At 45.3% G+C, this 10,286-nt stretch overlaps 1 pseudogene; it reads left to right on the top strand.

Moving 5' to 3' along the window:
- The first annotated feature begins 3,859 nt into the window (after positions 1–3,859).
- Positions 3,860–7,112, top strand: LOC147888996 (pentatricopeptide repeat-containing protein At3g09040, mitochondrial pseudogene; annotated as a pseudogene).
- The last annotated feature ends 3,174 nt before the right edge of the window (positions 7,113–10,286 follow it).

Genomic DNA, 10,286 nt, shown 5'->3' with positions numbered 1-10,286 from the left:
TTCCTATGGTTTGCATCTGGTAAGACTTCATCCTTAGCATTGATCTCATTGGCCTTCTGCATCTCACGGGCTGACTCTGCGTGAGAACTCGCAGAACGTCCAAGGGTCCCTTTGACAACCATTTCATGAGCAGTCTGATGGCTAATAGACGGTTCCTCCACAACACCCATAGAGCCCCTAACATCCTCCTTCCTCTTCTCTGCATCAAGGCTAGGCACATCACCCACCTAGCCAGCACGCGTTCCACTGTGAGAATTAGCCTCTGAAACAACTTTCCCCTTCTTATGCATTGTCTTCCACTGTGGCTCCTGTGAGGGAGGGACCTCCCTGGCATTGGGAGAGTTTGCCACAACTGGAGACTACATGTCCTCGGAACCTTGTTGAACCGACTCTGCCTCTTGCTTGGCATCCTCCTACCCTCGCCCTTGGCTCGTATCTTTCTCCCGATATCCGAGCAGTTTTGAGTAAAATGGCCCAATCTTTTGCAGAAGGAACATGCATCATGAAATGGTCCGAACCGAACCCTTTGACAAAGCACCATGTCTTCGGAAAATTTGACCAAAGTAGGCTCCGAAATAGATTTCTCTTGGTTCCACAAGATCCAGGCTCTTCTAATTGTGAACTATGTGCATGGCTGATACAGCAGCAAAAGTTTCTCATAGGACCATGGTGGAAGACTTGGGAAGTCCACCCAGATGGGGCATTCATGAAGCATAAACTTGTCAATACTAAAAGATGCCCAAGGAAACACCAACAATGCATCCCCCAAAATCCACAGGGTTTTGCCCACCAAATCGTTGCAAAGCTCCTCCAAAACAAACCTAAGAAGAAAGAAACCCCTCCCAAGAAACTTCTTGCTGCATATCCCGACAAGGGAATACCACACTCATACATGAGCAGCTCCTCTGACTCGACCATTGAAGGAACTCTTCCAGTGAAAAACATGTACACCCCGCCTCTAGAGAGCCTTTCCATGTGCCCTTCTTAACCACATACAGACCCAACTTGCAAACTACCACATCATCCTTTCCCTTGGCTACCGGGTTGGATCTACGATGAAGATTTTGACAGAGCAATTCCCACACTTCCTGTTGAGGACCTTTGCATACGGCTGAGAGTCAACATTCTCTCCTTCTTCCTTGGAATCTACACCCCCTTCAACCTCCTTGGGATTCTCCCCTCTCTTGAAACACTCACCCTCGCCTCCTTCACCCTCGGGACTCAGGCCATCTTTCCCCGTACTCATTGAATCCTCTCCAAAGGCCCCTTCCAACTTCCATTTCTTGCTTGCCGTTACCCCGACATTTGGGGCACCCAAAGCAGGTTCGGGTGCCCTGGGCATGCATGGAGCTCTGCTCAGAATCACCCTCAGTTAGGAGCTCTCTCCTTCCCTCAGTTTCGTTCGGGTTTAGTTTCTTCCCAATCTTAATAGTTCCACATTTGCTTTAGAAGATTTCAAGCAATTGAAAGGGTAACAATGCGAGATAATTATCCCTTGCCTCAATTGGATGACATTCGAGATTCTTTGGCACACTCTAAATTCTTCTCTAGAGTTCAATGTCATGCCTTGTGGTATGAATAAGAAAGCAAGAACATTTCAACACTTAATGAATTAATAGAGTCCTTCATGATCTAATCGTTCAAGTTCGCGAACACATTTGTTTAGATGATATTCTGTTTCACACGAACACATGCGAAACATATCCATGATTTTTTTTTTGGGTCTGAAGAAAATGAAGGACAAATGCGAATCATTATGCATGAAATGGCTTCTAAAACTCGGTTGCAACCAACCGTGGGCCATTCTTGCTAGACAATGGAATTCTAGTAATGGTCCTTGTGGGATTAGTGAACCTTGGCAAGGCCTGGTGCTTTCAAATGTTGCTATAAAATTGGAGACTCTTATTAGGTTGCTTAATATTTGGAAGTAGATACCAAGGGATGTGGATGGACTGGTTGGAGGTCACTATATGGCAAGAGTTCATTAGGTAAATCTCTATGGCTGTCTAATTGGGCCTTTTCAGATGGCTTGGCTTTTGTCTTTTCCGATCCAAGAATTGTTAAAAAGCTATCTTTCAAAGGATTCAAGACTTTCAAATAGATTTGGGACCTAAGAACGGGAAGTTACATGCCCATGTCACAACTCAAAACAGTTTTTCAGTTGACTATCAGTGAATATACAGTCGTGAGTTTACTTCTTAGTAGGATCCAAGTGGATTGGCCCACTAGCAATGTATTGAGAATGGATGCCGCCTTCAAGTGGTTTGTTACTGTGTCAAGGAAACCCCTTCATTCATGTACAATGAAGGATTTCAGGATGGATGCCTCACAATGGGTCGCAGCCCGAGTTAAAGGACAATGGAAGCAACATGCCCTTCTGGATAATCTCATGGTTTGGAAACATAGACTAGTAAGGGTGGGGTCAACGACTCCTTTGGCAAAACTAAATTTCTTACTTTGGAGAGCAATTGTCTGCAAATTGCCAATATGAGCTAGGCTTGCTAAGTGGAATTCTAGAATTTCCCCTTTTTGCAAACTTAGAAAAGAAACTATTATGCACCTATTTTGGGAATGCTCCGATAAAGAGGCTATGGGGTAAAGCTTCCTACTATGGGAGGCTCTTCATCAGTGGTTTCCTGTCAGAGAGAAATTGGCCAAGTGCATGCCTGAGGTGCCTCCTTTGTGAAAGGTTAGAAGAAGTGGACATCTATTATGGAATTGTGTGGTTGCCAAAGAGGTTTGGCGATTCGTTGCACTTGCCTTATGGCAAGGTTTGGGAGTACAATGGAGAATCGCTTTAACAAGGGATACCACGGGTCTCCCCTCAACACTAGCAGGCATCTAGCCATACTTAAAAGCGGTGGTATTCATGGTGATTTGGGAAGCAAGAAATAAAATGGTATTCCAATACGATCTGTCATCTTGGCCATGGTGTGTGCCAACCTTTGGGAGTTAGGTGGCGAGCCCTTGTTGGTAGGTTGCTCCTAGAACTCCGTGTTTGTCTTAGCATAGGGTAACCCTTGGTCGTTCGCAGCATGGGCACCAGCCCTCACTAGGATTTAAGCTTGTTGCATGGGCCTTATCGTGGCCCTTTGGTTGCTTTGTCTAGTCGTGACGTAGTGGGAAATGGGCTAGGGGCATTCCAGGTTAGGAAAGTGCCCGAAATCCAACGAGCGACAGACAGCCGCAAGTCGAATTCCGAGCACTTTCTTGCCTAGAATGCTCGACTCCAGCTTATTCCCCCACGTGGAGGGCTTGCGGGAGGGGCTCTTGGACTGACACGTGGCGGAGACAAAACTCGAGGTAAGTGTCGGTTAAGTCGGGAGGGGCTCTTCAGAGTGACATGTGGTGGCGGCGGCAAAACTCGAGGTAAGTGCTACTTAGTGGGTTGTAACGTTAAACGGAGGATAGATTCCTTCTACTAATATGGACCGATGGGGCAGCAGAGATGTAAGTAATCTTGGCCGACCACATGGCACCACATGGCAGAGGCATGCATTCCAACATGCCAGGTGTGGCCAAAAGGATGAGGTGTACATTTGTCCAAGAGAGATTGTTGTTCAAAATCCATCCATTCAAAGGAAATGCAGCAGTCATGGATTTAGCTCGCCAGCCATGGTCCTCACCTCGCCTTTCGCAATGCAACAGTCCAAGCTGCTGGACGATCATGCCGCTTCTTTCTCCCATGCTGGGAACATTTCTCCCAGCTTCATCCACAGCAACACATTGCCATCCATGAATGAGAAATTGGACATCAGGAAGTTAGAACAGGCGCTTGATCAGCTCCACCAGCATCGCATTGCCTCTCACATGCGAGGCGCTGTCACCTTGCCCGATGGAATTTGCGTCCATGCACATATTATCAGACGAGGGCTCATCGGAGACTTGTTTCTGGGTAACCTGCTCATTTCTATGTATCGCAACTGCGCGGCTGTTGGGCACGCTCGTGCCGTGTTTGACAAAATGCATCGACGTGATGTCGTTTCCTGGAATGCCATGATGACTGCATACGCTGAGTATGGACACAATTGGAAGGCCCTTCAACTGTTTTTGGAAATGCCACAGGAAGGAATGCGGCCAAATAACGTAACCTTCATCAGCATCCTTCGCTCTTGTGCCAGCTCGGCCGTCTTAGCACAAGGTTTGGCCGTTCATCAAACCATCATGGACTATGGGTTCGAGTCAGATGTTGTCGTGGCCACTGCATTGTTCAATATGTATGGCAAGTGTGGGGCTTTGGAGGATGCACGTGCCATATTTGACAGTATGCACCAACGCAATTTGGTCTCCTGGAATGCCATGATTACCTCATATGCACAGCATGGGTTTGGTTCGGAGGCCCTTCACCTCTTTGGATGCATGCAACAAGAAGGCTGGAAGCCTAATAAAGTTACCTTTATCAGCGTTCTGAGTGCATGTGCCAATCTGGGAGTCCTTGCAGACGGAGAAGTTATCCACCAATGCATTATAGATAGCGGTTTTGACTCAGATGTACTGGTAGGAAATGGCATCATCAACATGTATGGCAAGTGTGGTGCTCTGAATGATGCACGGAAAATATTTGACACTATGCACCAACACAATGTGGCCTCCTGGAATGCCATTATTGCTGCACATGTCCAGCAGGGGCAGAAGATGGAGGCTCTTCATCTCTTTAGACAAATGCAGCAGAACCCCGACAACATTACTTTTATCAGCATTCTTGGTGCATGCACTAGTGATGCATTCTTAGCAGACGGCAAAGCAATCCACAAAAACATTGCTAACCAAGGTTACGAGTCAGATACTCACGTCGCAAATGCACTAATCAATATGTATGGCAAGTGTGGACATTTGAAGGAGGCGTGCTGTATGTTTGACAAAATGTATCAGCACACTTTGGTCTCTTGGAACTCAATGCTTGCTGCATACACCCAGCATAAGCATGGAAAGGAGGCACTCCTACTCTTTGAAAAAATGCATCAGGAAGGAGTGGGGGCAGATAAGATTACTTTCATCACTATTCTTGGCGCATGTACCGATATGGGTGACCTAACTGAGGGTAAAGTTATTCATGAATGCATCATGAATCAAGAATTTGACTCAGATGCTGTCATAAAGACCACTCTTGTTAACATGTATGGCAAATGTGGAGCTATAAAAGAGGCCCGTGAATTGTTTGAGACAATGGGCAAACACAACTTGGTGTCTTGGAATGCTATGCTTGCTTCATACACACAGCACGGTTACAGCAAGGAGGCCCTAGAATTATTCCTACAAATGCAACAAGAGGGCATTGAGCCAGACGACTTCACCTTTGTAAGCATTCTTGGTGCATGTGCCAGCATGTCAGCCCTAGCAGAAGGTAGGGCTATCCATGCATGCATCACTGCTGTTTGTCTCACATCTGATATTGTGGGGACTGCCCTTCTCAATATGTATAGCAAATGTGGGGCTCTGGAGGATGCACAAATGTTGTTTGATAGAATGCAACGTTGTGATGTGATTTCATGGAATGCCATGATTGCTGCATATTGTCATTATGGGCATGGTGAGAAGGCCCTGCAACTGTTTGAAGAAATGCAACAGGAAAGCGTTAAGCCAGATGAGGTCACATATCTCGGCATTCTTGCTGCATGTAGCCATGCAGGCCTTGTGGATGAGGGACGTTTGTTCTTCAATGTTATGGTTGGCAACCATGAAATCAAACCCACTCTGGAGCATTACACTTGCATGATTGACCTGCTTGGGCGGGCTGGTTTGCTGAATGAGGCTGAAGACTTGATTAGCAGAATGCCTTTTCAATCTGATGCCTGTATCTGGAAGAGTTTACTTGGTGCATGTAGAATACATGGAGATGTGGAACGGGCAAGACGCATCGCTAAAAATTTACTGTATGTGGCTCGAGATCATGCAGCACCTTATATCCTTCTTTCAAACATCTATGCTGAAGATTGTGGCTAGATTTTACTCGCTAGCGCTGTCTGAAAGCCTTCAGTGCCAAATAATTTCAAGAACATGGCAATGACTCTCTCATGAAGACTGCATCACACCAGAAACATGGCAAGATTTGTAAAGATGTGAAGCGAGATGTGCTGCTAACTGCTTTATTCACGGTGCTATGGAGCAAAAACATCTATCCTCCAGGTTGCTGGCAGGCAGGATGAATTTGGGGGAAAGGGGCTGTTTGAGAGGGCTGTCCAAAATCCTAATTGTGTGACCTACGAACAGACAAGAAGGCAATTGCAAAAATGGGTTTGAAAGGCAAGGAGCTTCTGAACATGGTTTAGGAATGATTTCATCTCCAAGACTGATGGGAATATATGCTATACTGGATACTCTTTGGAATATCAATCATCTTACCATGTCAGAAACCTTCAGCTTTGTTCAGTATGCCACAATGAAAAACACAACTGAATTTGTTAGACAAGAATTGATGAGCCATGTGAGGTGATCTCAGAACGTCAAGCGTGGGATGTCTGTGGAGAAGAATCTGGTTCTCATCAGAGTTGGAAGTCTCAGATGCTGTTAGAGCATGGGTACATTCCCTCTATGGTGAAGTACGATGAATATGAAAGGAAGGTGTCACTCAGGTTCCAATTGGCACCTTCGACATAGCAGTTACTCCTTTCTACTAGAGACATCTTCTTTGCCACACCTCTCCCTGTACTTAGACATGTTTTTTGATGTTCTCAGAGCAGGTGAAGTTCTTCGTTTAGAAGACTTGAACGCTTGCACACACAGGCATACATATCTTATTGACTTTATAGAGATTCCATTATGCAGTGACATGCACACAATGATACCTTGATGGCATGCCACTCAAGGGAAAGGGATGGAGCATCACTTTTGGAGCTCGGGACCACACATGGGTTGGCCATTTATAACTCGACGACTCACTCCTTAGAGTGGATGGACAATCTTATTGGGTTTTATTCTTTGTTTGTTGTATCATGAGGTTAACTTCTGGCTGCAGTTCTTCCAGAGAAATTCCCCTGCACCACCTACACATCTAGAAGACATAAACTTTCCATCTTAGAAGTCAAATCCATTCCCGTAATGCTGCATGGTTTTGCAATCCTCAGCATACCATCTGTATCAAGAGACTTATTAGGGGGGAATTTTTATGGGCTTGGGTGGTGGAAGGGAGGAGTAAGAATTTATCATCATTATTCGCTCAGATATTTTGCCGTATATACCTTGAGGACTTGGACTGAGTACACACAGCTCCCCACAAAGCGATTGTTGTATAGGGATCGCTTTCTACAACCAGCAAAAATATGACACATGGGTCTGTAATCCTTTTGGAAGAGGCAATCACATCACGGCATCAGAAAATCTAGTGTTGATCAGTCTCAGACTCCAACAAGTCACATAGGAACCCCAACGTCCAATCTTGCGGAATCTTCCTTGTCCAGACATGGAGCACTCCATGATGTCACAGGATGCAGACTAGCATGACGCAACTTAAAGATTATCACAGCTTTCTTCTAGGAGGGACAATTAGAACTGATTGCAAGAGAAATGGGACCTTGAGCTTGAGTGGACACAGACCACGGCCCATATCCATCCATCCAGGATAGCGATTTCTGACCCAAGTGGATCTTCGCATAGATATCAAATCGACCAAGGCGTGGTGCCGTCTAGACTTACAAGTAAAAGTATGGGCAATCAGAAGACAATGCTTAGAGGGGCAGTAAGTACTATTTGAATGCTCCATGTAGGTCTATCAATAGAGCGTGAACTTTAAAGGCCTCCTTGCTTCATAGCCCCACACGTTATGGGTGCATAGAGTGTGTCCAATATAGGCCTATCTTTCCCTGCGGTTGGGGGGGTGTGATGCAAGTTCAAACTCATCCTTACCATCAGATGATGATACAACGGAAGATTAACCCTTCCCCTAGATATATCCTACCTTTGGGTTGCCTCGTCATATGTTGCATTTCTTTGCTCCCTCGCATCGAGAACATGCATTTGAAGAGTGGAATGTTGTAAGAATTCAGATTGAAAACAAGAACGAGCAATTAAATATACTTATATGATAATATATAATATACTTAGTATAACCACACATATTGTGCAATGCGCTTCCTTTCCCAAAGAGTTATAATCCAAGGAAACTGGCCCTTCCCTGGACATTGAGATAACATCCATAATATTAAAGCCGAGAATATAAACGTCGAGAATATAAACGTCAAGAATATTAGTGTCGAGGATAAGTCTCGCGAATGGATAAGATACTGGCATATTACCTAAATGTTTGTCGTAATCGTAGTTGAACGCCTGTAAAATCACTACGAGCAGCACGTTAGGAAAAATTTAAATTCTCATCGTCTTTTGGCGATTCCTTTGATCTTAGAGGCAATATCTCGAAAACTTGCCAATGTAAGCTTGAGAGAATGTGCGTGTATCCTTGAGCAGGATGATTCCAACATTCTCAAATCGTTCAGTAGACTGTGGACGGCAAAAAAAGACAACTATCATTAGAGGAAGTCCGAAGTAGAGCTACTAAAAAGCACAAATAACATTAAAACGTCATAATTTTATAAACCTTAACTGTTGGTGGTGTGAAGCATAGACATGTCATATTTTTTTCCTCCCTTATCGAGCGAGTGGTGTGAACCCAGCCAAAGAGAGCGCGCACTTGAAAAGGTCCTACCTCAAAAGGGATAGCACCACTTGGATGGATCATGAAGAGTTCACAAAAGGGAAACTTTCCCTTAGACTGCCTACCGTAAAAAGGACCAAAAGCAACCAATAAGGTAGGATAAAAGCACAACCAATACTATTAAAGTTGTGTTGTAGTAGCAACAAACGACAACACGACTACATTGACCTTATGGTGAACCTTGACTTAAACCACCTTGGTCAACGAATGAATTTGACCATGCCGACCTAGTCGACTTGTGCTGATAACACAGTGTCAGTGTCTCTCAAGTGAAGTGGGGTGTCTTATTGATACAATCATGACGTTTTCAACAAGCATCCAACCTTGGGCATTTCATGCATGAACAAGAGCTCTAAGTCCCACGCATGACTTAGGCAGTCAAATTTGCCTTAAATGGGGCCTCAAGTCATGACAGAACTAGCCAAGTATAAGCAAAAAAAGGGAATCTCCACAAGTGTAAGACTAACTAGCCAATTAGCTGCATGCATTAATGGAGACTCTTGGCTCAACAAGTCTACACGTAACCCTATTGTAAGAATGGATGTGACTGCATAATCCATAGAGTATACCCTGAGGTCTAACGGCCTAGTTGGTACATCAACTACTTTGCACAACTCGAGTGACCCTCATCAATCCCCTTTCCAAGGAGTGGAAAAGACAAAACGAGGCCTTCATTGGTATTGGATGTTAGAAATGACCAACAGAGGGTACGCACAGCGGAAGACTGATAGTAATGCCGAGCTCACACAGTGTGTGTGTGTGTGGGGTGTGGAATCACAAACTTCTTAATTTATGTGCATAAAATAGATGTGCAGACTCATCAATAGACAATGAACCAGCCAGATAGAGAAACCACCAAAATAATATATTTTCGTCCAAAGCTATGGACACAATACAAAAGAGAGATCCAGAGTCCACCAATGGTGTGGTCCTCTGATCTTACCGCAAGGTACTTCTCGTATCTGCTGGCTATCTCTAGACTCAAGCCCACGTGCTCCACCTCGAGTGTAAGTAGACTTTCCGTCTAGATCCCTTCCACCTTGTTGTCTTTGCACGAGCCCAGGTGGGCAGCACTCTGAGCTAGGTCTGCAGCTCTACATCCCAATTGTCTCCTTCTAGATAGAGGCCCACAGGTGATCTGCTACTCCTTCTGCTCCTTGAACTACTGCTGCAAGTGATATGGAATGAGGCCAAGAGCCTCTGCTTTTATAGGCCTTAAGGGGTTGGCAAAAAATCGACCAGTCATGCTGCCTATGGCTGACCCAAACAGGCCCTGACCTGGTCTGCCTATAAATGCCCCTTTGGGGCCCTCTTTTCTAGGGCCTTTGGCCCACACTTCAAGGCCGGGTTTAGCCCCTAGTTTTGCCCAATATCTGGCCTGGTTGGCTGGCTCCAACCAGCCCTAACCAGCCAATTCTATGATAGACACTCCTGTTGATTCCCCCCGCCATTAATGCGCCATGTGCTGGCCTTGCTGCTACACACACCTATTGCAAGTGCCTCTTCTTCTGGATCACCACGCAATCATGCTCCTCATCAGATCCTTTCTACCAGGGCAGATCCAAGACATCCAGTCCCCGCCATCTCCCTTTCACAAAGGTGTCTTCTGACGCAGCCATGCTGATCTCTCCAGGTAATT

Source organism: Dipteris shenzhenensis, chromosome 21 (assembly GCF_047967505.1).
Source record: "Dipteris shenzhenensis isolate YYH24624 ecotype China chromosome 21, Dip_SZ_1.0, whole genome shotgun sequence".
Taxonomy (NCBI): Eukaryota; Viridiplantae; Streptophyta; class Polypodiopsida; order Gleicheniales; family Dipteridaceae; genus Dipteris; species Dipteris shenzhenensis.
Note: the sequence above shows the minus strand (reverse complement) of the source record. Positions and strands in the feature narration are given on the sequence as shown.